Genomic DNA, 27215 nt, shown 5'->3' with positions numbered 1-27215 from the left:
CAACTTGTACATTGGAACTCTGAATGACACAAGGAGCCCAATGTCCAGTGGAACATCAGATAGATGCAATCAGTCTGTCGGGTGCCCTCAATGTTCTGCTGGACCGTTGCAGCGGTGCCGGTGACGTCGGGCCGGTGGCCGTCCTTGACTCCGGGAGCGGCGGTCGTGATCCTGTGTCCGTACCCCTGGTCGGTGCTAGCGAAGCTCTGGCTGGGGGAGGGGGTTCCTGTGCGCTGGGTTGCGGGGCGCCAGGGGGAGGTGGCACTGGGCGGAGGGTGCTGATGTGGGGGGTTGAGGCCGCACGCCGGTGGGTGCCAGATCTCGAAGGGACACCGTGTCCTGCCGACCGTCGGGATACTCCACGTACGCATACTGCGGGTTAGCATGGAGTAACTGGACTCGCTCCACCAACAGGTCGGACTTGTGCACCCGCACGTGCTTCTGGAGCAAGATGGGCCCTGGTGTGGCCAGCCAAGTCGGGAGTGGGGATCCGGAGGACGACTTCCTAGAGAAAACAAGAAGCCGTTCATGAGGCGTTTGGCTTGTGGCAGTGCAGAGGAGAGACCGAATTGAATGGATGGCGTCGGGGGTGACCTCTTGCCAGTGGGAGATGGGGAGATCTCTGGACCGTAGGGCCAGTAGGACGGTCTTCCAGACTGTGCCATTCTCCCGCTCGACCTGCCCGTTACCCCGAGGGTTATAACTGGTCGTCCTGCTAGAGGCGACGCCCCTGCTGAAGAGGAATTGACGCAGCTCGTCGCTCATAAAGGAGGACCCCCGGTCGCTGTGGATGTATGCGGGGTAACCGAACAGGGAGAAAATGGAGAGGAGGGCCTTGATGACGGTTGTCGTGGTCATGTCGGGGCAGGGGATGGCAAAAAGGAAGCGGGAGTACTCGTCAATCACACTTAATAAGTAGGTGTTGCGGTTGTTGGAGGGTAGGGGACCCTTGAAGTCCATACTAAGACGTTCAAAAGGGCAGGACGCTTTTACCAGATGCGCTTGCTCAGGGCGGTAGAAGTGCGGTTTGCACTCTGCGCAAATGTGGCAATCCCTGGTCACGGTCCTGACCTCCTCAATGGAGTAGGGCAGGTTAAGGGTCTTGATAAAGTGATAGAAGCGGGCTACCCCTGGATGGCAGAGGTCCGCGTGGAGGGTGCGGAAGCGGTCAATCTGCGCGCTGGTGGAGGTACCGCAGGACAGGGCATCAGGAGGCTCGTTGAGCTTCACAGGACGATACAAGATATCGTAGTTGTACATGGACAACTCGATCCGCCATCGCAAGATCATGTCATTCTTCATCTTGCCCCTCGGTGCATTGTCAAACATGAAGGCCACTGACCGCTGGTCTGTGAGGAGGGTGAACCTCCTGCTGGCCAGATAGTGCCTCCAGTATCGCACAGCTTCAACTATGGCCTGTGCCTCCTTTTCCACTAAGGAATGGTGGAGTTCGGAAGCGTGGAGGGTCCGGGAGAAGAAGGCCACGGGTCTTCCCACTTGGTTGAGGGTGGCTGCCAGAGCTACATCGGACGCATCGCTCTCGACCTGGAATGGGAGGGACTCATCGATAGCATGCATCGTGGCCTTTGCGATATCCGCTTTGATGCGGCTAAAGGCCTGGCGGGCCTCCATCGACAGTGGAAAAGTGTTGGATTGGATGAGGGGGCGGGCTTTGTCGGCATAGTTCGGGACCCACTGGGCGTAATAAGACAAGAAGCCTAGACAGCGTTTAAGGGATTTGAGGGAGTTGGGGAGAGGGAGTTCCATCAGGGGGCGCATGCGTTCAGGATCGGGGCCTATCACTCCATTACGCACTACGTAGCCGAGGATGGCTAGACGGTTGGTGCGAAACATGCACTTATCCTTATTATATGTGAGGTTAAGGAGTTTTGCGATACGGAGGAATTTTTGGAGGTTGATGTCATGGTTCTGCTGGTCGTGGCCGCAGATGGTGACGTTATCAAGATATGGGAAGGTCGCCCGTAAACCGTATTGGTCAACCATTCGGTCCATCTCCCGTTGGCCCCATTTGTGACACTGAATGGAACCCTGAGGAAGTGGTAGAGGCGCCCATCTGCCTCGAACGCGATGTACTTGTGGTCACCCGCGCGGATGGGAAGCTGGTGATAGGTGGACTTAATGTCCACCGTGGAGAAGACTTTGTACAGCGCGATCCTGGTAACCAGGTCGGAAATACGAGGGAGAGGATATGCATCCAGCTGCCTAAACCTGTTGATGGTCTGGCAGTAGTCAATGATCATTCGGTTTTTCTCCCCAGTCCGAACTACCAGCACTTGGGCTCACCAGGGACTGTTGCTGGCCTCGATGACTCCTTCCTTTAGTAGCCTCTGGACCTCGGACCTGATGAAGGTCCAGTCCTGGGCACTGTATCGTCTGCTCCTAGTGGTGACGGGTTTGCAATCCGGGGTGAGGTTCGCAAACAAGGAAGGGGGGGTCCACTTTGAGGGACACAAGGCTGCAGACAGTAAGGGGGGGAATAGGGCCGCCGAATTTAAAGGTCAAGCTCTACAGATTGCACTGGAAATCCAGTCCTAAGAGTGTCGGTGCGCAGAGGCGGGGGAGGACGAGGAGTTTGTAATTTTTTAAAACCCTCTCCTGGACCGTGAGGTCCGCTACGCAGCACCCGGTGATGTGGACAGAGTGCGAACCTGAAGCTAGAGCTATCTTATGCTTGACCGGGTGAACGGGGAGCGCGCAGCGTCTTACCGTATCGGGGTGGACAAACTCTCTGTGCTCCCGGAGTCTAGTAGGCAGCTCGTTTCGTGTCCATTGAGAAGGATCTGTGTCCTCGCCGTGGAGGGCGTGCGTGGTCGCGACTGGTCGAGAGTCACTGCAGTGAGTCGTGGCAGGATGTCTGGGTCGTCTTCGCTTGCGGAGTAGTCGCTGGTGGGGTCCTCTGTATTGGCCCAAAATGGCGGCGTCCGTTGGCCGCATGTGGAGTCAGGGCCCCAAGATGGCGGCACCCAGGACCCACACGTGGAGTCGGGGCCCCAAGGTAGCGGCGCCCGTGGCCCGCACGTGGGGTCGGGGCCCCAAGATGGCGGCGACCGGGACCCACACGTGGCGTCCGGGACCCAAAATGGCGGCGCCCATGGGTGGCTAGAGGCAGGGGCAAAGAGGTCCGTGGGTCGCCCGTGGTGGCCGCGAGCAGGGGCAGAGAGGCCTGCGTGCCGCGCAGGGCCCTGGAGGAGCGCGGGGGGGCGATCCGCGGTCACTGCGCTGAACAGCAGCGACCGACTTTGATTGACAGGCCACTGAATAGTGACCTTTCTTACCGCAGCTTTTACAGACTGCGGAGTGGGCCGGACAGCGCGGGCGGGGGTGCTTGGCCAGGCCACAGAAGTAACAGCGGGGCCCCATGAGCTTATCGGGGCGTCCCGCAGCGCAGGCCTGGGGTGTGGGGGACGGAGTCGGCGTGGGACAGGGGGGTTGCGTGCCACGTTGCCCATGGGGCAGCCGCGTGGCCGGGGGCATATGCGCGGGCATTTCGGTCGGCAACCTCCAAAGAGGATGCGAGGGTCCATGCCTCAGCGAGGCTTAAAGTGTATTTTTCTAATAGTTGCTGGCATATTGCAGAAGGTTGCATGCCTGCAACGAAGGCATCCCGGATTAACAGTTCCGTATGTTCTGCCGCAGTAACATACGGGCAGGCGCAGTTTCTCCCCAAGACAACGAGGGCCCGATAAAATTCAACAAGCGACTCACTGGGGGACTGCTACCTTGTAGCCAGGAGATGCCGTGCGTAGACTTGGTGAACAGGTCTGAGAAAATGTCCTTTCAGAAGATCCATAGCCGCATCATAGTCTTGTTCATCCTCAATCATCGAGTAGACGGCGGTGCCCACGCACGAGTGGAGGATGTGGAGTTTCTGCTCCTTGGTGGGTTGGCTGCCTGTGGTGGAGAGGTAGCTGTTGAAGCACGCCAGTCAATGTTTAAAAGTTGCTGACGCGTTTGTAGCATGCGGGCTGATACGGAGGCAGTCTGGTTTGATCCGAAGCTCCATTTCAGAATTCTAGTTGATTAAATTGATGTACCATCAATTGGACTCAAGTCGTGAAGAAGTTCCATATATCAGGCTTTAATCAACTAGTTGTGTGCCCGACAGTCGACTTATAGAGAAAGGCCAACTGCTGGGTCCTACAGGTTCTTATACCCCGCCTCGTAGGCTGGACTACTTGCCTCTCAGCCAATGGGTGAGCAGTCACATGACTAGCCTCAACCAATCAGCAGAGAGGCACTTGACCGACCTGAGCCAATGGCAGATAGGTACCGTAAACCTCCTAGTTATATCACCACAATCAGGAAATTGGGGAGATCTAGCAAAATGCAGGGCAGAATTCAACCAGGCAAAATCGGTCTGTGCAAGAACGGGGTGCGACTTCAGTACGCTGTTCCCAGCCAGGCTCTGAGTCATGTACGAGAAGAAAGAACATCCCTTTAACACCCCGGAAGGAGCAAATGAATTAATCTGAACCAACAGCCTGGACAAGGGACAGGCAAGGTAACAATGAGAGCTGTGGAGAGAAAGACTGTGAAAGAACAAAAGACTCATTGGACAGTGAGCATGTTTGTGCGGGACTGTGCTGCCTCACTCGCATTATAAAGGGAAGACTTGTAACAGAAAGAAGCGAGAACAAGGTGATGTGTTGGGTAAGCTGGGTCTACAAGGACTGTGTTTACTGTAGCAGTGAGAGAGACAGGCTTCCAACACTTGAAGAAATGCAACTCTATTTTATTGAACTCTTACCTATCATACATACTTTAACTGTGGGTTGACACTATGCTGAGTTGACTGGAGAACTGAGGCTAACCTGACCAGACTATCTTACTACCACATGGTGTGTGTTCTCGTTGTTGCTCACGAGCTCTGACTGTCTCAGAGGCTGCATCCCAAGAGAGCGGGAAAACTGTGTCCTCTGGCTTTATAGTGGCCGTATCCTGTCTGGTGATTGGCTGCTGTGTTCTGTGTGTTCATTGGTCATCCTGTGTGTCAATCAATGCCTTTCTGTGCACCATCATATATTTGTGTATATATTATGACACAAAGGAAGCCAGGTGTGGGTTTAAACAGGGAAAACGGGCAGTCAGCGGGCATAAGGCAGAGGTAGAGTAGCCCCAGGAAGGGAGGCACCACACTAGCAGGGATAGCTGGCATGGGAAGACAGACAGCAAGGGAAACTGCGGCGCACCTCCCGGCAGGGACGGACGCCTTGTCAAGGGGGTGGTGCACAGGGATTGGGAAAGGGAAAACTTGGGGGGAGATGGGGAAAGGGTGATGCAGGGAGGGGAGTAGTGGTGGGGGAAGAGCAGAAAAGAAACAAAGAGGGGAAAATTAGGTGATTTTTATCTGGGCTTGAGCGGGTGAGGAGCAGGCCAAGGAAACAAGATGCCGCCACCAGCAGCCACTTCGGAGGGTCCCTAAACAAAGCCAAGCCCCGAGTGCAGGGGCGCACCCACATGACATACACACAGTTGGCAGCCATGTTGGGTGCCCCCTTGGCAAAGGGAAACCCCGGAGCACAGGCACCCGGCTTCATGGTGAGAACGATGGAATTCTATAAACAATTTTCACCAACCCTGGCCCCGTACCTACGGGATATGTTCTCAGACTGGTTAGCGAGGGGCATTCTGCCTCCTACGCTAACACAGGCCACGATATCGCTGATACCCAATAAAGACCAACAGAATGTGGATAATATAGACCCATTTTGCCGCTTAACATAGACGCGAAGATACTCACAAAAGTCATGACCAAGAGGTTGGAGAACTGCTTACCGAAGGTGGTCGCTGAGGACCGACAGCCTTTGTTAAGGTTAGGGAGCTAACTGTGAGCATCAGGTGGCTGCTGAATGTAATAATGACCCCTTCCGGGGAGAGAACACCAGAGGTGATCGCCTCCCTAGACGCAGAAAAGGCCTTCGGCAGAGTCGAATGGAAGTACCTCATGGAGGTGCTGGAACGGTTTGGGCTAGGGATGGAGCTCACGTCATGGGTGAAACTCCTGTAAAATACCCCCACGGTGAGCGTTCGGCCCAAAATCACCAGCCCTGAATATTTCCAGCTGCACAGAGGCACAAGGCAGGGATGCCCACTGTCTTGTGGACCCTGGCAATTGAAACCTGCCAAATTCCCTTGAGATGTAAAAAGCTGGAAGGGCATCGAAAGAGGACAGTAAGAAGTCTTACAACACCAGGTTAAAGTCCAACAGGTTTGTTTCAAACACGAGCTTTCGGAGCACGGCTCCTTCTTCAGGTGAAGAAGGAGCCGTGCTCCGAAAGCTCGTGTTTGAAACAAACCTGTTGGACTTTAACCTGGTGTTGTAAGACTTCTTACTGTGCTCACCCCAGTCCAACGCCGGCATCTCCACATCATCGAAAGAGGAGGCAGAGAGCACAGAGTCTCACTCTATGCGGATGACCTGCTCCTCTACGTTTCAGACTCACAGGAGGGCCTGAAAGCAATAATGCAACTTCGAGGAGAGTTTGGGGCCTACTCGGGCTACAAACCTGGGCAAGAGTGAGGCATTCCAGGTGATCCCGAATGGGGGAAGGACAGAGCTGGAGGAACTACCATTCAAACCAACCCAATGTAAATTCTGCTACCTGGGAATCCAGAGAGCCCAGGACTGGACACAGATTCACAAATGGAATCTGACCATGCAAGGGCAGCACGGTAGCATAGTGGTTAGCACAAATGCTTCACAGCTCCAGGGTCCCAGGTTCGAATCCCGGCTTGGGTCACTGTCTGAGTGGAGTCTGCACGTTCTCCCCGTGTGTGCGTGGGTTTCCTCCGGGTGCTCCGGTTTCCTCCCACAGTCCAAAGATGTGCAGGTTAGGTGAATTGGCCAGGCTAAATTGCCCTCAGGGTCCAAATTGCCCCTAGTGTTAGGCGGGGTTACTGGGTTATGGGGATAGGGTGGAGGTATCGGCTTGGGTAGGGTGCTCTTTCCAAGAGCCGGTGCAGACTCGATGGGCCGAATGGCCTCCTTCTGCACTGTAAATTCTATCTATGAAAAGTTAGAAAGGACCTACTGAGATGGGGTGCACTCCCACTTTCGCTGGCAGAGAGTGCAGAAAATGATCCTGTGAGCCCTCTTTACGGCAGCGCTCCCATTCTCCCCATCAAAGTACACATCCTGCCCAGTGGTGGTAGCCATACTGAAAACGTGAAATCAAATGAGGCAGCATTTTGGTTCAACTAAGATGTCCTCCGTGGTCCCAATCTGTGGCTACCACAAATTCCCGGCAGCCATGCTTGACACCACCTTGAAAAAATGGAGACAGGATGGGGGGCACGCTAGCGGTTAGGGACCTTTACATAGGGACAGACATGCAACCTTGGACGAGCTGATGGAAGACTTGGACCTGCCAACAGGGCAGGAACTCAGGCCACCTCCAAATTAAACATTTTCCCCCTAAAGAGACAGCAAGATACCCCAGGACCCCGAGAGACACACTACTGGAGGAACTAATCAACATGGACAGTAAGGTGGGTAGGTGTGAGAACATATACGGATGATTGCTGGACAGGGCAGGGCTATCACTGGATGACGCCAGATGGAAATGGAAGGACGAACTGGGGACAGAGGGGACTCTGGTGTGAAGCACTGAGCAGGGCCAACTCCACCTGCTCCTGCGCAAGATTCAGCCTCGTACAGTTCAAAGTGGTGCACAGAGCGCACCTGACCAGAAGCCGAATGAGCTGGTTCCTCCCGGAGGCGGAGGACAAATGTGAACGGTGCCAAAGGGGCCAGGCCAACCACACCCAGACGTTCTGGGCATGCCCCAGACTTGTCGGGTTCTGGACAGCCTTCTTCGTGGCAATGTACAAGGTAGTGGGAGTGAGAGTGAAGCTGTGCCCAAGACTGGCAATCTTCGGGGTCTCAGAGCAGCCAGAACTATTTATGGGGAAGAGGGTTGACACACTGGCTTTTGCTTCCCTAATCGCACGCCGGAGAATCCTGCTCAGATGGTGATCAGCAGGACCACCCACAGCTGCAGACTGGCTGCAGACCTTTCAGAATTTCTCCACCTGGAGAAGATCAAGTACACCATCCGAGGGTCGGACGAGGGCTTCCCTAAAGCTTTGAAGCATGACGAAACCAACAACACTGGAACAACGCTGGTACGACATGGTACAACTCTGCAAATGCAGGACACTGTGACAGCACAGCTCAAGACAATGGCAAGTGTGCAGACATGCCATGGCATGATAACGCATCTTACAAATTCATGTTTGCTACACTACAAACAAGCAGACCAGCTTTCAAGGCAGCTGACATACGGCATCAATACCGTAAACACAGACACCAGTCCAGGTCAGACAGGGAAGGTGACATCAAGATCTCTACCACAAGCACCAGAAAAAAAAAAGAGTCCAAATCAGACAACAAAGTGATTTGACCATTTGAACACCCCCTGATGACTTCTTGGTTCCTTAAGCACAGGAACACTGATGGCGTTCACAAGGAAATGACAACATCAACATCGACACTTCAATAACAAAACAAGAAAGCCACTCAACCATATAAACTCATGAACTTTGGACTCATAAATATTATTTGGTGTTGTATAATCACCACTGTCATCATGATTTGTACATGTCATCACTTATCTACCTATTTTGTTCAATTTTCTTTAACCCAGTACAGAAAATATGTAACACGGAAAAAGGGGGGATGTGGTGATATGCATCACTGTATATACATAAGGGGTTAATGTAAATACACTACAACTAAGAGGGAGCACCAGAGATGCCATGACATGCAGACATACAACCAATGGGTCATTACAACAGGACACAACCAATGAGTAATCAGGACACCCAGAGGTGGCATTACCACAAGGGGGCACTTCGCAACCCATATAAAAGGACAGGGCATGCATGCTCTGCCTCTTTCCACAGACAGACATCTAGAGAGTACATCAGGGTTGATCGACAGTATCACACCCAGCACGTGGCTTAGAGCAGGCTGGTAAAGATAGACTGAGTTACTGCAGTTAGATTAGCAGAGAGTCAAACTCATTTAAGAACTGTGTTAATAGTTCAATAAACAAGTTGAACTTATTTCATAGTGTGGAGCTTCCTTTGTCAAAGCATACATCAAGGAAGCAGCTTATGCTACACGAAGCAGTATAACACAACACAGTCCTCCAGCATTTCCCCTGTATCTAGTGAGGATTGGAAAATCATCCTCAGAGCCTCTGCTATCTCCTCCCTGATCTCCTTCAGCAGCCTCAGAAACAATCCATCTGGCTCTGGCAACTTATCAAATTTCAACTTCCTCTCTCTTTATGATTATCCCACTCAATAGCTCACGATGTTTGTCCTGGGCTATTATATCTGCATCATCCATTTCCTTTGTAAACACGGAGGCAAAATATTAACTTAAAACCCTTCCCACACATCTACATCTTCCCTCTGCATCTACACACAAGTTGCCTTCTTCATCTCTGATGGGTCCCACTTTTTCCTTAACTAACCTTTTACCTTTAATATATTGGTGAATCATCTTTGGGTTTTCTTTAACTTTACTTGCTAATCTTTTTTCATGCCCTCTCTTTGATTTTCTTCTCTCTTTTTACTTCACCCCTGCACTTCTTACACTTGTCTAGGCTGTCTGTAGTGTTTTGTTTTTTGTGCCTATCATATGCTTTCTTTTTCTGTTTGGTCATCCTCTGTATTCCTCTAAAAAACCAGGGGGGGTGTAGATTTGGCAGTACCACTCTTATTTTTGGAGGGGACATGTCTACTTTGCACATTTAGGATCTTGGTTTTTAGTGCTTCCGACTGGTTTTCCACAGATTGATCCTCTAACAGTGCTGTCCCGTCTACCTCAGCCAAGTCCCTACTCACTCCTGCAAAACCTACCTTCCTCAATTTCAAAATTTTGCTCCCGTTTGTTCGATCCAGAAAGAACGACCACAAGGCAACAATGATGAAAGCTAATAAAGTTTTAATTGCTCGAAAACAACAATGTGCAACTTCTCTCCCCGTGCAAGAAGTGTGTTCAGTTGCAGCTCTTGTTAGACCGCTTGACGGCTCTGGAGCTGCGGATGGACTCACTTTGGAGCATCCGCGATGCTGAGGAGGTCGTGGATAGCACGTTTAGCGAGTTGGTCACACCGCAGGTGAAGCTTACTGAGGGAGATAGAAAATGGGTGACCAAAAGAAAGAGCAAGAGTAGGAAGGCAGTGCAGGTGTCCCCTGCGGTCATCTCCCTGCAAAACAGATATACCGCTTTGGATACTGTTGAGGGAGATGACTCACCAGGGGAAGGCAGCAGCAGCCAGGTTCATGGCACCGTGGCTGGCTCTGCTGCACAGCAGGGCAGGAAGAAAAATGGCAGGGCTATAGTGATAGGGGACTCGATCGTAAGGGGAATAGACAGGCGGTTCTGTGGACGCAATCGAGACTCCAGGATGGTATGTTGCCTCCCTGGTGCAAGGGTCAAGGATGTCTCGGAGCGGCTGCAGGACATTCTGGGGGGGGGGAGGGTGAACAGCCAGCTGTCGTGGTGCACATAGGCACCAACGATATAGGTAAAAAACGGGATGAGGTCCTACAAGCGGAATTCAGGGAGTTAGGAGTTAAACTAAAAAGTAGGACCTCAAAGGTAGTAATCTCAGGATTGCTACCAGTGCCACGAGCTAGTCAGAGTAGGAATGTCAGGATAGATAGGATGAATGCGTGGCTCGAGAGATGGTGCAAGAGGGAGGGATTCAAATTCCTGGGGCATTGGGACCGGTTCTGAGGGAGATGGGACCAGTACAAACCGGACGGTCTGCACTTGGGCAGGACTGGAACCGATGTCCTAGGGGGGGGTGTTTTCTAGAGCTGTTGGGGAGGGTTTAAACTAATGTGGCAGGGGGATGGGAACCAATGCTGGAAGTTGGAAGGTAGTAAAACAGGGACAGAAACAAAAGGAAGTAAGAGGAAAAGTGCAAGGCAGAGAAGACATAGTCAGAAATCCATAAGGGCGACAGTACAAGGTACAGTGACTGAGGGGAGCACAGTGAATAGGCACAGTAATAACAAAAGGAATAAAACTGGAGATGTTAAGATTCAAAACAGAGGTAAAAAAAACCAACATAAGTGTACTTTACCTGAATGCTCGTAGTATTCGGAATAAAGTAAATGAGTTGGTGGCACAAATCATCGTAAATGACTATGATTTAGTGGCCATTACTGAAACATGGTTAAAGGATGGTCACGACTGGGAGTTAAATATCCGAGGGTATCAAACTATTCGGAAGGACAGAGTGGATGGTAAGGGAGGTGGTGTTGCTCTGTTATTTAAGGATGACATCCGGGCAATAGTAAGGGATGACATCGGTGCTATGGAGGATAAGGTTGAATCCATTTGGGTGGAAATCAGGAATAGTAAGGCGAAAAAGTCACTGATAGGAGTAGTCTATCGGCCACCAAATAGTAACGAGATGGTGGGGCAGGCAATAAACAAAGAAATAACTGATGCATGTAGAAATGGTACAGCAGTTATCATGGGGGATTTTAATCTACATGTCGATTGGTATAACCAGGTCGGTCAAGGCAACCGTGAGGAGGAGTTTATAGAATGTATCCGCGATAGTTTCCTAGAACAGTATGTAATGGAACCTACGAGGGAACAAGCGGTCCTAGATCTTGTCCTGTGTAATGAGACAGGATTGATTCATGATCTCATAGTTAGGGATCCTCTCGGAAGGAGCAATCACAATATGGTGGAATTTAAAATACAGATGGAGGGTGAGAAAGTAAAATCAAATACTAGTGTTTTGTGTTTAAACAAAGGAGATTACAAGGGGATGAGAGAAGAACCAGCTAAGGTAGACTGGGAGCTAAGACTTTATGGTGGAACAGTTGAGGAACAGTGGAGAACCTTCCAAGCGATTTTTCACAGTGCTCAGCAAAGGTTTATACCAACAAAAAGGAAGGACCGAAGAAAGAGGGAAAATCGACCGTGGATATCTAAGGAAATAAGGGAGAGTATCAAATTGAAGGAAAAAGCATATAAAGTGGCAAAGATTGCTGGGAGATTAGAGGACTGGGAAATCTTTAGGGGGCAACAGAAAGCTACTAAAAAAGCTATAAAGAAGAGTAAGATAGAGTATGAGAGTAAACTTGCTCAGAATATAAAAACAGACAGTAAAAGTTTTTACAAATATATAAGACAAAAAAGAGTGGCTAAGGTAAATATTGGTCCTTTAGAGGATGAGAAGGGAGTTTTAATAATGGGAAATGAGGAAATGGCTGAGGAACTGAACAGGTTTTTTGGGTCGGTCTTCACAGTGGAAGACACAAATAACATGCCAGCGACTGATAGAAATGAGGCTATGACAGGTGAGGACCTTGAGAGGATTGTTATCACTAAGGAGGGAGTGATGGGCAAGCTAATGGGGCTAAAGGTAGACAAGTCTCCTGGCCCTGATGGAATGCATCCCAGAGTGCTAAAAGAGATGGCTAGGGAAATTGTAGATGCACTAGTGATAATTTACCGAAATTCACTAGACTCTGGGGTGGTCCCGGTGGATTGGAAATTAGCAAACGTGACGCCACTGTTTAAAAAAGGAGGTAGGCAGAAAGCAGGAAATTATAGGCCAGTGAGTTTAACTTCGGTAATAGGGAAGATGCTGGAATCTATCATCAAGGAAGAAATTGCGAGGCATCTGGATAGAAATTGTCCCATTGGGCAGACGCAGCATGGGTTTGTTAAAGGCAGGTCATGCCTAACTAATTTAGTGGAATTTTTTGAGGACATTACCAGTGCAGTAGATAACGGGGAGCCGATGGATGTGGTATATCTGGATTTCCAGAAAGCCTTTGACAAGGTGCCACACAAAAGGTTGCTGCATAAGATAAAGATGCATGGCATTAAGGGTAAAGTAGTAGCATGGATAGAGGATTGGTTAATTAATAGAAAGCAAAGAGTTGGGATAAATGGGTGTTTCTCTGGTTGGCAATCAGTAGCTAGTGGTGTCCCTCAGGGATCCGTGTTGGGCCCACAATTGTTCACAATTTACATTGATGATTTGGAGTTGGGGACCAAGGGCAATGTGTCCAAGTTTGCAGATGACACTAAGATGAGTGGTAAAGCGAAAAGTGCAGAGGATACTGGAAGTCTGCAGAGGGATTTGGATAGGTTAAGTGAATGGGCTCGGGTCTGGCAGATGGAATACAATGTTGACAAATGTGAGGTTATCCATTTTGGTAGGAATAACAGCAAACGGGATTATTATTTAAACGATAAAATATTAAAGCATGCCGCTGTTCAGAGAGACTTGGGTGTGCTAGTGCATGAGTCACAGAAGGTTGGTTTACAAGTGCAACAGGTGATTAAGAAGGCAAATGGAATTTTGTCCTTCATTGCTAGAGGGATGGAGTTTAAGACTAGGGAGGTTATGTTGCAATTGTATAAGGTGTTAGTGCGGCCACACCTGGAGTATTGTGTTCAGTTTTGGTCTCCTTACTTGAGAAAGGACGTACTGGCGCTGGAGGGTGTGCAGAGGAGATTCACTAGGTTAATCCCAGAGCTGAAGGGGTTGGATTATGAGGAGAGGTTGAGTAGACTAGGACTGTACTCGTTGGAATTTAGAAGGATGAGGGGGGATCTTATAGAAACATTTAAAATTATGAAGGGAATAGATAGGATAGATGCGGGCAGGTTGTTTCCACTGGCGGGTGACAGCAGAACTAGGGGGCATAGCCTCAAAATAAGGGGAAGTAGATTTAGGACTGAGTTTAGGAGGAACTTCTTCACCCAAAGGGTTGTGAATCTATGGAATTCCTTGCCCAGTGAAGCAGTTGAGGCTCCTTCATTACATGTTTTTAAGGTAAAGATAGATAGTTTTTTGAAGAATAAAGGGATTAAGGGTTATGGTGTTCGGGCCGGAAAGTGGAGCTGAGTCCACAAAAGATCAGCCATGATCTAATTGAATGACGGAGCAGGCTCGAGGGGCCAGATGGCCTACTCCTGCTCCTAGTTCTTATGTTCTTATGTTCTAAGAGCAGCATAGGGCGTTGTGCTTAGTATTCTTATAGGGAACAGATCAGTCAAAAGGAGTCATTGAGGAGTCTAGTAACTGTGGGGAAGAAGCTGATCCTATGTCTGGATGTGCGGGTCTTCAAACTTCTGTATCTTCTGCCTGATGGAAGGGTCTGGAAGAAGGCAAAGCCTGGGGGTGGGAGGGGTCTCTGACAATGCTGTCTGCCTTTTTGAGGCAGCAGGAAGTGTAGACAGAATCCCTTGTTTAGGCTTCCCTTGTTAAGGGAAAGCAGCGCGCCTTAACAGGGAATCTTGTATTCGTCTGAGGTCACGGGAAACCTGCAGGTCCACACCCTGTGACTCTCGTGAGGGTTACAACATTGCTTTATCCCCGTTCTTTTCCAAGATAATCTAACTGAATTGTGATCATTATCCCCGATATGGTGCCAAATCTCACTTCACCTACTCGCCATTCTTTATTCCCCAAGACTAGGTCTATATTTGCATCTACTCTCGTTGGGTTTGTCATGAATTGGTTGAAAACAATTTCCTGGACACACTACATGGATTGTTCTCCCTCAATTCCCCTTATATTGTTTGAATCCCAGTTGATATTGGGATAGTTAAAATCTCCAACTATTATTGCCCCCTTGTTCTTACAGGCAGAAATTTGCTACATATTTGTTCTTCGATTTTCCTTTCATTATTTGGAGTATAGTCCCAATCGTGTGACTGCCCCTTTTTTATTTGTAAGCTCAAGCCATAAAGCCTCATTTGTTGACCCATTTAGTATATCATCCCTTCTCACAACTGGAATTGATTCTTTAATCATTAGTGTTATTCCCCCTCCATATCTATCTCCCACTCGATCGTGTCTGAAGCCTCCATAACCAGGGATATTGAGTTGCCAATTTTTCTCCTCCTTTAGCTAGATTTCCGTTACAGCAATGACATTGGATGGGATTTGTTTATTGTCACATGTACCGAGGTACAGTGAAAGGTAGTAGGTGCCCTTGATTTTTGTGTAGCAGTGGTCGAGAGTGTTGGAGCCCTTGGTGGGACAGGAGATATATTGATGGAATTTTGGCAGTACACTTTTGAGGTTGGCCTGGTTGAAGTGCCCAGCCATGATGAACAAGGCCTCTGGATGTTCTGTTTCATTGTTATTAATAACGGTGTACCATTCATCAAGCTCCTTCTTCACTTCTGCCTGGGATGGGATGTAGACCGCTGTGATAATGGCTGACGTGAACTCCTGTGGAAAGTAGTAGGGGTGACACTTCACAGTCAGGTATTCCAGGTCCGTGGAGCAGTAGTTCACCAGGGTCGCCACGTCCAAGCACCAGGAGGAGTTGATGAGGAGGCAAACCCCTGCTGCCATCTGTATGCTCTTAACTCATCTACCTTGTTTGTAATACTCCTTGCATTGAAATATAAACAGTTTAACCCCACCATTTCCCTTTCTGGATACTTTTTAAACTTTGCTTCTCCTGTAATTCCAAGTCCATCACCATATCGTTTACATCACTAGCTAATGTTCCACCTCAAATTTCTTGATCGGAGTCTGACGGATCTCATCCTATTCTTAGGATCCCAAACCCTTGTCACACTAGTTTAAATACTCCCGAACAGATCAAGCAAACACCCCTACTAGGACATTGCTTCCAGCTCCCCCTGGGTGCAATCCATTTGTTTTTTCTGGAGGGGGGGTCTGTGTGGCTGAGACGTCTTTGGGGTGCGGGTCCCTTTAGGTCGGGGGCAGGGTTGCACCCTTGCTGTCTCTCTGGCACCTGGGTGCTTAGGCCCTGCCACCCGGGTACTGCTGGGCTGGTCGGGACGCTGCAAGGGTGCCTGGGTGTCAGTATCCAGGTGTGTGGGTGGCACTGCTAAGGATCGGGGCCTGAGGGGGGGCTATGTCTGTGAAAAGGGGATGAGGTGCTAACGCTGCTGTGCCAGAATCATTGATTTGTGCCGGGGAGGATGGATAGTATATACAGGAGATGGAGGGAAGTGAGGCTGGCCAAGGTGAGGGATTTGTATTTGGAGGAAGAGTTCGTCAGTCTGAAGGAGCTAAGGGAGAGGGTAGAGCTGCCGAGGGGTAGTGAGTTCAGGTATCTGCAGGTTAGGGACTTTGCGCAAAAGGTCTGGAGGAGGGTCGCTTGGTTGCCAGGATACACCCTGCTGGACTGCTGCTTCCAAATGTGGAAGGGGAGGGAAGAATTGGGGAAATATACAAGTGGCTGGGGGGGCAGGGAGGTGAGCAGGTGAGTGAATAATTTTATTCTTCCTGCCAAACTGGAGAATTTCATATTTGCCCACATTATACTGCATTTGCTGGAGATTTGCCCACTTAACCTATCAATATCCTTTGTAGCCACATTACAATTTATTTTCACAATTTATTTTCTTACCTATTTTTGTGTCGTCAGTAAATTTAGCAACCATACCTTCAATCTATTTGTAAAACATTGAGGCCCCAGCACTGATCCCTGTGGCACACCATTCGTCACATCTTGAAGACCCATTTATGCCAACTCTCTGTTTCCTATTAGCCAGCCAATCTCCTATCTATGCCAATATGTTGCCCCTTATAACCTGCCTTTATTTTATGCAATAAAAACGTCCCTGATTTTAATCAGTTCACCATTGGCGGCACATTCAGTTGCCTGGTCCGTAAGCTCCAGAATCCGCCCCCACACCTTTCATTTCAATTTCTACACTTCCCTCTTTTAAAGCAGCCTATAAAACCCACCTTCAGCATCATTGTAGCTTGTCATGTTCTGTTTTATAATGCTCCTGTAAACTACCTTTGGATGGTTTGTTATACTAAAGGCATTATATTAATGTTATTTGTTCTTGATACTGTTATTTTTGCAAACAAATTAATTTCTTATGCTATTATCACAGAATGATTTCACCTCAATGATGCTTTGAATCAAGAGTCTAAGGTGCAATAACTGCTATCTCGAAACATATTGAGCATTTCACACCCCTCGGTTGGTGAAAGTAGTTTTTCTTGAGTAATGTGGTAAGAAAGACTAATCAGGGCCAGAGATGCTATTTTCCTGTCACAAATTGAAAATCACCAGCCAAGATGATAATGGTCATTGGGCTGCCTACATTCTTCTGGCTGGTGGACAACTAACACTGTTTCCTCCCACAGTGCAAAGATGTGCAGGTTAGGTGGATTGGCGTGCAAAATTGTCCCTTAATGTCCAAAGATGTGCAGGTTAGGTGAGGTTACAGGGTTAGGGCAGTAGAGTGGGCCCAGGTAGAATGTTCTTTCTGAGGGTCGCTACAGACTTGATGGGGAAATGTCCTCCTTCTGCATTGTAGTGATTCTATGATATGATCGGAAGTAGTTCAGAAATAGGAAAACATTGGAATAAAGTGGGGGACAAGTTATTGTGATTGCTTAGTGCATACCCTTACCACTGCCCAATGACTTCCATTATAAAGTGTGCTTGTGGTAACATTGAACAGAGGTTATATGGAATGATGGCTTTGATGGTCAATGAACAAGAATTTACAATTCGAATTTTCAATAAATAGATTTAAGTTTAATGTAAATAATTTGACTTGTCATAAATACACATTTTACTTTAGCTTTTCATTCAAAATGCAATACAAAAATACATTCAAAATGCAATACAAAAATACATTCAAAATGCAATACAAAAATACATTCAAAATGCAATAAAAAATACATTCTTCACTTGCAATCAAAGAAAATAAGTATTTCTGAGATAAATATTCAGCAAGTACTTAATTGTTCCATTAAAAAGATAAAGGATTGAAGAATATTTTCAGGCAGCTGTAGCACTCTCATCTCTGGTCAGAAAGCTTTGGACTCAACTCCCATACCCTTGAGTGCAAAAATGTAGACTAACATTGAGTGCAGCCCTGAAGGGGGACTTCACTGTTGGGTGTGCTGTTTCTCAGATGAGAAGTTAAATATGCTCTCTTAGGTGGGTGAAAAAGATTTCATGGCACTATTTCACAAAATGGCAAGAGAGTCATCCCTGATGACCTGGCCAATATTTATTCCTCAATCATCATCGATAGAAAAGAATTGATCATTTGATCATCACATTACGAATTGTAGGATGTTGCTAGGCACAAAGCGGCTATTGTATTTACTCCATGTCACGAGTGACTACACTCTGAAATGTACGTATTTGGTTCTAAAGCACTTTTCAACATCCTGAGGTGGTGAAAAGCACAGTAAATGCATTTTTATGATGCTACACAGCTCTGACAATGCAGCTTACATTCACAATGTTTACTTCAACTTGAAACAATTCCAGCTTTGATAAAAGTGTAATTTCTGACAAGGGCTAGGCTAATACAACTGAAACAGAGAATATTGTAGATTGCAACGTTGTGAAAGCAATCCTACATTCTTGGTCTCCCGCATATCCTCTTCTTAGCATCTATTTACCCTGTCTAAAAATGCTTTTAATGCTTTCAGAAAGACATCGCTCGTCTTTTCATGCTTCAGTGATCTACACTTTTTCTCCTGTCAACGCAATTCAAAAGTAGTGTTAGTGCCGTATACACATGTATATCTGCATGTACACTGCTTGAGAAAACAACATTAAGATCATGCTTAATAATACAATATATCACATGATGTAGGACAATAATCATTTCTAGATCATGGCAACATCATTCATAATCTGGAATTTCTTTATCAATATTCCTTAATCTCAGTTTCAGAGAAGCACCCTCACACTGAAGTTTACATTTGTATTGTAGCAGTGTGACATTTTTCATGATACCTGGAGTTCTACTATTGTACTGAGGCTGCCGAAAGAAATAGGTTAATTGAATCACATACCATGAGATTATCCAGGGAAACCCTATTCCAAATTTCTCAGATGGGGATATTTGCACAGGTCAAACAAAATTGGGGCCAATAAGAGTTTGAGCTAAACACATTTATAAAGAGGAACAGAGTTTACAAGAAGCTAAAATAAACCAAAGGAAATAATTTCTTTTAGCTACCATGACCAGAGAAGATCATCAATACACTCCAGTATTCATCATTTAGGTTTCGTACCTGCATATGACGGCCAAGGGACTTTCATGAGGATCACAAGAGAAATTTCCCAAGAAAGCCCAATTACACCCCACAAGATACGTTGCTGACATTGAGTAGCAGGAGGGAGGAGCAGATGATCTGCCCACCCACAACACCCCATGACCAAAACCAGTCTGAATGAGGTGCAATCCCCCACAGCAATTCACCACACAAATGTAAGGATTTGAATTCAAATATAAGGCTCTCAGAAGGGCTGTTTGTTGAAGAATATTGTGCTTTCCTGAACATTGGGGGGGGTGATGATGTCATAATCTGCCATCCACAGGCTTCTCCTGATCATTTGCTTCATGATGACAAAAATTCCAGAAACGCTACCTTTGAGAGATCATTGGGAACCCTTAGACCACCCCAACTGCCCCTCGCCACCCGGCAGATATTCACTCCATTAAGTATTTACCAATTATTCATAGTTTAGAAATTAAACACATTTTGAATGTTTATTAAACAAAAGAACTTACTGGACAATTGGAAACATGCTCCTCTATTCTCTCCATGTTACTAATGGAAAGCTCAATGAAAGTTGAAAGTTCAGGAATGTTTGTGAGTCTCTCCAGTTCATTGATGAAGACGGAGTGTGCTTTCATTGGACAGCGTGACACCTAAGACAAGAAGTGAAAATAAACTGAATTAAATAACCTGGATCATGTCTTTGCAAATGTAGTCTTAGATTTCCCAACTAGGGACTTTTCACAGTAACTTCATTTGAAGCCTACTTGTGACAATAAGCGATTTTCATTCATTTTTTCAGTGGTACTACACTACTGTCTACAATCTGTTACACTCTACACTACTTGCATAACTGCATTTTTGTCATGTCAGCTCAATGTGGCGACTAGGGGCTTTTCACAGTAACTTCATTGAAGCCTACTCGTGACAATAAGCGATTTTCATTTAATTTCATTTCATCTAATCATTAATAAATATGGTGAATAGTTGAGTCTTCAACAGAGATCCTTGTGGGGCACCACCCTATCCGATCCAAGGCAGGGCAGTGGGGGAGTCGGGGGGTGGGGGTCCCAATCCAACATTTTAACAAACCCACCTGACCCACCAAGAGGGAAATTGTCCACAATGCTTGGCCAACACACTCAATGTACATGAGCAAAATATAATTGTGTGAAGTAAAATCACTGATATTTTGGACAGAGTTTAATTATAAACCCCACCAGCCAAAAAATCGATGGGGAATGCATCCTCACCAATCAGAGCTACTCCACAATCATTTAACATTCCATGGGGCATTAACTGGCTGGAGATGAGACTTGCATCTCTCACGCAATAGAAAGTCCCATCTCAAAAAGTTGTCAACAAGTCTAATTAGCTGGCAGCTCTGCAGTCCCAGCAGTGCCACCGGGTAGTGGTAGTCACTGCTGGTACGACAAAGCAGTCCCACCAGTCTAACTGCCAGAGCTGAGAGGAACAGTTAACGTTGAGGTCCTGAGACACCGTCAGGCGGAAAGTGGGTGTGGTGGGTGGAGGGTGTTGGACGGGGAGGAAGAGGTCAGGGTTGGGGGAGAGCAGACCTTGTCGGGGTCAAGATGGAGGCACTGCCCAACACCTTTCCTGCCTGAAGCATGAGCCAGATGACCTACCGGCATGCAGTCCCAAAGATGATTTCCTCTCACCTGCCTCAAAATTGAAGTTGGGCAGGAAGAAGCCATTAAGTGGCACTTAATTGACCACTTCAGGACTTCAATTCAGGCAAGATTGGGTGAGCAGCCTTGTGCCTCATCCAGCCCCAGTGAAACTGCAGAATGGTTGGGGCAGGTAGCAGGGTGGGGGGTAGACCATCTGGGGTATTTCACAGGTACCTCCCCACACCTCCCCCCCCCCCCCTCCCCAACCACCACCCCCACCACCACCACCTGCAAGCTCACCAGCGGGGGCCCATAACATTCTGCCTGTTAAAATTAGCAACTACGAGTAAAGTTTGCAATTTGCAAAGCAGGGAGTTAAGTGTGGTGACATCATCATCATCAGTTCCATCCCAAAGGTGGAATGAATATTTAATTCCAAATGAATAACTTAATTAATCAAACGATGGACCTTACCATCAACATACTTGGTGTATGGATCCATGTTGGGAGAGCCTTAAAGAGATTAGATACATTGATGTTAGAAATCAAACAGACGTTAGAAATCAAACATTCTGTTTCAAAAAATGAAGCAACTACAACATATTTATTTGACAATTTTATGTATTTTCTTCTCAACCTTCATTGGACCAAGTTCCATCTTCTGTGAAAAGTGTGGGTTAAACCCATACCAACGTGCTTGACTTTTAACTGCTCACTGAAATAACCTAGCAAACCAAGCATCAAATCTGGACAATAAATGCCAGACTTGTCGGGAAGCCTAAATGATTAAATAAAAGAATAAACTTCCTGGTTTATCGCAAGAACTTTTCTCTTGCTTTCACTTCACTTCACTACTACAGCTGTTACAGAGTAGAGTAAGCAGTTTGGCAATGGAGTGACATATCGCAAATATAAAAGATATACTGCCCATGCATGAATTTCTGAATTTTTTTATCACTAGGTTGGTAAAATGATACTGACCACGAATAATTCACTAGCACCAACTTCCAGTCTGAGCCTTTACTTTCATTTTAGAAAAAATATATAGGGATCACAAAAATACAGCATTCGTAAAGATGTCTTCTATTTATGTTTTGATAGCGCTGTTGAACTGTACCACCTCCCCAACAACTCCACCACGGTGCCTGTATATCAATAACTATGACGGTTAACATTTAACAGTTCACCTTTCACAGTGTACTCAATCACAGCTAACATTTCAGGACTTGACTGCGCACGTACTAGATAATTTAGTCCTCTAAATTCTTAATTGCATTTCAAAAGAAAATTAAAACTTGGTGTGTGCACTTACCTGAGCAATTTGAGTAAAATTTCCATCGATGTGACTCTGAATCTCTGCGCTAGGGATGAGGCTAGCAAGTTGCCCGGCAACACAGCTGAGAAAGAGGCAGAGGTAAATGCAAACCATTCTGAGATCCAAATTTACTGCAACTCTTTCACTCTGCTAAGCACTGTATGTTAGATACTTGTGTATGATTTTAGGCTTTTCAATTCTCTATATATATTTTCCAGAAGTGACGAGTGATTGATCTATGGAAATGCAGCTGAGATGTAGGAAAGACCCCCTAAACCCCAATTATGTCACTGTAGATAAGAACTTCACACCTTCTAATAACGTAGATTATTATCACAAAACAATCTCTTGCACCCGAAAAGTGAAAAATATCATTCTTCAGAAGTACTACAATATGAACTTTCCTGTCAAACATGTTTTTGACATGATTCAGCTTCCTAAGTTATAACATGTAGAACTCTTTCAAGCGGAAAACTTGACAAACATTAACCAACAATCTGTTGCACTCAGGTATGAGTCTTTATGAGGACAAATATGTTCCTTATATATAGCAGAACTGCTTAACTTCCGGCAATGACATAACGTATATTAGATTTCCTGAGTCAAATAAAGATATTGGGCAGAATTCTCCAGGTCTCGTCCCACCCCTACCAGCGAGTACGGAGAATTTGGCACTCAGCCAAAACCCATTCATTGCAGCGGGATTAGAGAATGCCAGCCATGGATGATGCCGGAGAATTCCAGCTATCATATGCTCTGCTGCTGCTGCAGGATTTACCAGTAAAGCCAAGTGCAATTGCACAGACTCTGCGATATGATTTACAAGTGTTACAAATTGTAGCATAAACCATTGTATTCATCAATAGGATTATTAGGTCTTCGATACACTCCGTCCTGATGGTGGGATTCATCTCCGCCCAAGTTAAAATCATACACATTTTTAGACCCAAATGAAGGGCATCTCAAAAGAAAAATTGATAATAAAGCCTTGTTTGGCAGGATTGTACCACAGGCTGTAGGACATTGACACCAAATTGGAGTCCCGAGCCCACACTTGCTAGGTGCCAGACCAGAGAATCGACTTTCCCAGATTGTTCCTCATAATTGCCCGTCTCTCCGTTAACCATGCTATTAAGGATGGTGGCAAGTTCACAATATTACCAGCCCAATCGAAGGGTTAGCAGCTCGAGTCTGATCAGCATCACTGGGAGAGGTAGACACTGTTAAGGCAGACGGGGAATGTCAAGGGCCCCTCAAAATGGAGGCATAAAATTAAATCATGAACTCAGTGTGGTCAAGCACCAGGCCACTGAGAGTGGAGGGGGCAGCAGCATTTGGTCTGCAGGTGCGGCTCCTGCTGGCATCAATCCTGTCTTTCGGTGGGTAGTGCTGATGACCACCCAACCATTGGGGTGGGGAGAAAGAGTGTAAATTCACCACCAGCAAAACACTGGCTAAACAGACAGCGACATCACCACTAATTGAGGAATAAAGCACGTGAATTGGTTGCTCACCTTTATTCAGTGGGCAGCCGAACCACATCCCACCCCCGGGAAACATTCCCCATGATGGGAATGTGTCAGGGAAGCCGTCCCAATGCGGCTCCCATTATTTTCTCAACCCCTCCTACCTCCAAGGCTATCACCCTGGGGCCAGGAAATGTCTGCCCATTATTGTAGTTTCAATTCCATCACAATAGCAACGTTCCTTTAAATGAGCAGATGAACAGTTGAAACAAGTTATTTTCAAGGATACAATTTGGTAGCATATTGAATTTCAAGAAGCATATATTGTTTCTGAGGTTTCATACTGCTCCAATCTTCAACCTTATTCCTCTTGTGTTCAACAAGCATATAAAACAGCAGCCAATTGATATCGTCCAGTTCTATCCATGGTTTGGTACATCTTGGCAGGAGTAATAAGAATATTCCGTGGAAGCTAAATTACTAAACAGGGTAGAGGAAGAATGGGATCTGGGAGTATAGAAACATAGGAAATAGGAGCAGGAACAGGCAATTTGACCCTTTGGGGCTACTCCACCATTCAATATGATCTTAACTGATCCTCTATGTCAACACCATATTCCTGCACTCTCGCCATATCCCTTGACACTCGAAAAGTCTAGAAATCTATTCATTTCAGTGTATATATTCAGTAACTTGGCCTCCACAGCCTTCTGGGGTGGAGAATTCCACAGGTTCACCACCCTCTGAGTGAAGACATTTCTCCTCACCTCAGTTATAAATGGCTTACCCCGTATCCTGGGACTGTAACCCCTTATTCTAGAATCCCCAGCTAGTGAAAACAATGTCCCTACATTCGGTCTATCGAGCCGTGTCAGAATTGCATACATTTCAATGAGATCCTCTCTCATTCTTCTAAATTCCAGTGAATACAGGCCCAGTCAACGCAATCTCTCCTCATATGATAACCCCAGGCTTCAGTCTGATGAAATTTCATTGCACTCCCTCTATGGCAAGTACGTATTTTCTTAGGTAAGGAGACCAAAACTGCGCACAATCCTCAGGTGTGGTCTCACCAAGGCCATGTATAGCTGCAAGATATCCTTGCCCCGTACTCAAGTCCTCTTGCAATGAAGGTATAGATGCACAAATGACTAAAATTAGTGATTCATATTAATAAAGCCTTTAAAAAAAGTAAACAGATTTCTCGAGAGAGAAAGTTGAAAAACAGAGAAGTTATGTCAAATATGTATAGAACCCTAGTTAGACCACATTTGAAGTACTATACACAACTCTAATCTCCATACAGAGACACAAGGAATTCATGAGGCTGATATCTGAGCGGTTCTGCCACCATGCTAGGATTCTTTGCTCCAGAAAAGAGAAGCTGAGGCGGAATTACCGAAGGTTTTATGGGGTTGACTTTGATGTAATGTTTCGAAATGTGGGTAGTCCAAAACTAGGATCATATCCAAGATAATCACGAGTAAAGTTGGGAGACAATTCAGAAGAAACTTCTTTACCCAGAGGGTGGTTAGTTTGTGGAACGTGCTACCAAAGGTTTAGTTAAAGTGACTAAGCATTGATGTATTTAAGGGAAAAAGATAAGTGTATGTGGGAGAAAGGAATACAAGGTTATGTTGTTCTGAGGTTTAATGAAGAAGGATGGGAAGAGACTTGTGTGGGGCATAAATATCAGCATGTATCTTTTGGGTGAAATAGACCTGTACTGTACTGTAATCATTTTTAGATAATACCTTCAACTTTTCCCTCCAGCTTCCACGGTTATGCATGGAGCTGCGTCCATTGCCACTGACACTTCAATGTATGCTGCCATGTTGACCATGAGATCTTTCCTCTCATGGTTTCCAATTCTATGCTTATGTCGAAGCCAGCTATTTTTGATAGGTAAAAGATAGCTGTTTATGTCTGGTGGCGGCTATGAAGGAGTAAGTCACACATTTGGTGGCTCCCGCTCTGGTCGGACTTTTGGACCTTTCCCCCCGATTTTTTAACGGACTTGAATTCTAGAACGGATGTTAGTGGCAATTTCTCAACCGTTAGTGGCGGTTGGAGCTCAGATTGGACGCCCAAGATCGGGCGATCCAGAAGGTGGCGAAGGCGCTGGCTGAGCAGGAGGAGCATCAGACTGTGGTGGAGCTGGAGGTTGGGATGCTGAGGGACCAGCAAAAGAAGCTTCTGGAGAAGGTGGAGGACCTAGAGACTAGGTCCCGTCGGCAGAACCTAAGAATTATCGGGCTCCCGGAGGGGTCCGAAGGAACGGACATTGGGGCATACATCGCAGGCATGTTTGCAAAGCTGCTAGGGGATGGGGCATTCTCCTGGCCCGTGGAGGAGGATAGGGCTAACAGAGCACCTGCGAAGAAGCCGTGAATGGGAGACTCCCTGAAGGCTACGGTGGTTAGATTCCACAGGTACTTGGATAAGGAGTATATTCTGCAGTGGGCCAAGCTGACACGGAGCTGTAAGTGGGACAATAGCATCCTGCGGGTTTACCAAGACCTGAGTGTGGAGGTGGCCAGGAGGATGGCAGGCTTCAATCATCAGGGCGATCCTTTTCAAGAAAAAGGTGAAGTTTGGATTGTTATACCCAGCCCGTCTCTGGGTCACGCATGAGGATCAGCACTTTTACTTTGAGTCGCCTGAGGACACGTTGGACTTTGCAAGAAAGAAAGGGCTGGCGAAGGACTGAGAACACTTGAACTTGGCTGCAATGTTCATGTTTTTGTTTTCTCTGTTTTGTTCCTCTGTTTTTGTAAAATGTTTCTCGTTTTGCGTTTTATGGAAGATGTTTGTGGTGCCGTTTGCATTGATTTGGAACAGCAGTAAAGCTGAGTGAGTTAAGGTTTTCATTTGCACTGTTGGGGGATGGAGGTGTGCTTGTTTTGATCTTGGTGTTTTTTCTATTTTTTCTGTTGGGCAATTGTGTGGGGATTGTTTGATGTTGGAGTTTGTTTGTATGAGCGGGGGAGGGGGAACAATAGGTGGGAGACTATCTGGCGCAGGGGATGGGGGCCACCAACCTAGCTGGGTTAGCTAACTCTCAGAAGCGCAGGAAAGGGATTGGGTTACAGGCTGTTGTTGCTCGGGGGGGGGGGGGGGGGGGGGGGGGGGGGGGGGGGGGGGGGGGGCTTTTGCATTATGTTTATGGTTTCATGTATATTGTCTATTTTGTTGTTGTTACTATACCAAAAATACCTCAATAAAATGTTTATTCAAAAAAATATAGCCATTTTAAAACTCACGCATCACCTCAGGTCATTTCAAAACACACATTCAGCATTTCAAAACATAGCTTCAACAGAACACAGCATTATAGATTAAAAACAACATTCCTATGCAGCTAACAAGATAAAGTAACCCAAGAATAAGGCAAGCTCCATGGCAACAGCATAGAGACCACTGCCCTAACAAGCAGGTTAGCAAGAAACTGGTTCAAGCTGTATGTGATAAGGAAGCCAAATCTCATTCCATAGCTCATACAAAAATAATGGGCGGAATTCTCCACTCCCCATATGGCGTGGGAGAATCGTGGAAGGGCCTCCCGACATTTTTTACGCCCCACCTGGCGCCCCCGCGATTCTCCCCCCACCTTCTCGGAAAAATCGGCGCTCGCCGTCTCCTCACTTGGAGACAAATAAAACGATTCTTATTTGCATCCGAGAAGTGTTAACTCAAATTTCTACTGAGATTTAGTGTTTGCAAGTGCCACTAGATCTGCATGGTAGATCTC

This window comes from Scyliorhinus canicula, chromosome 4 (genome assembly GCF_902713615.1).
Source record: "Scyliorhinus canicula chromosome 4, sScyCan1.1, whole genome shotgun sequence".
Classification (NCBI taxonomy): domain Eukaryota; kingdom Metazoa; phylum Chordata; class Chondrichthyes; order Carcharhiniformes; family Scyliorhinidae; genus Scyliorhinus; species Scyliorhinus canicula.
The sequence above is the reverse complement of the archived record's forward strand: the minus strand, read 5'-3'. Positions refer to the sequence as shown.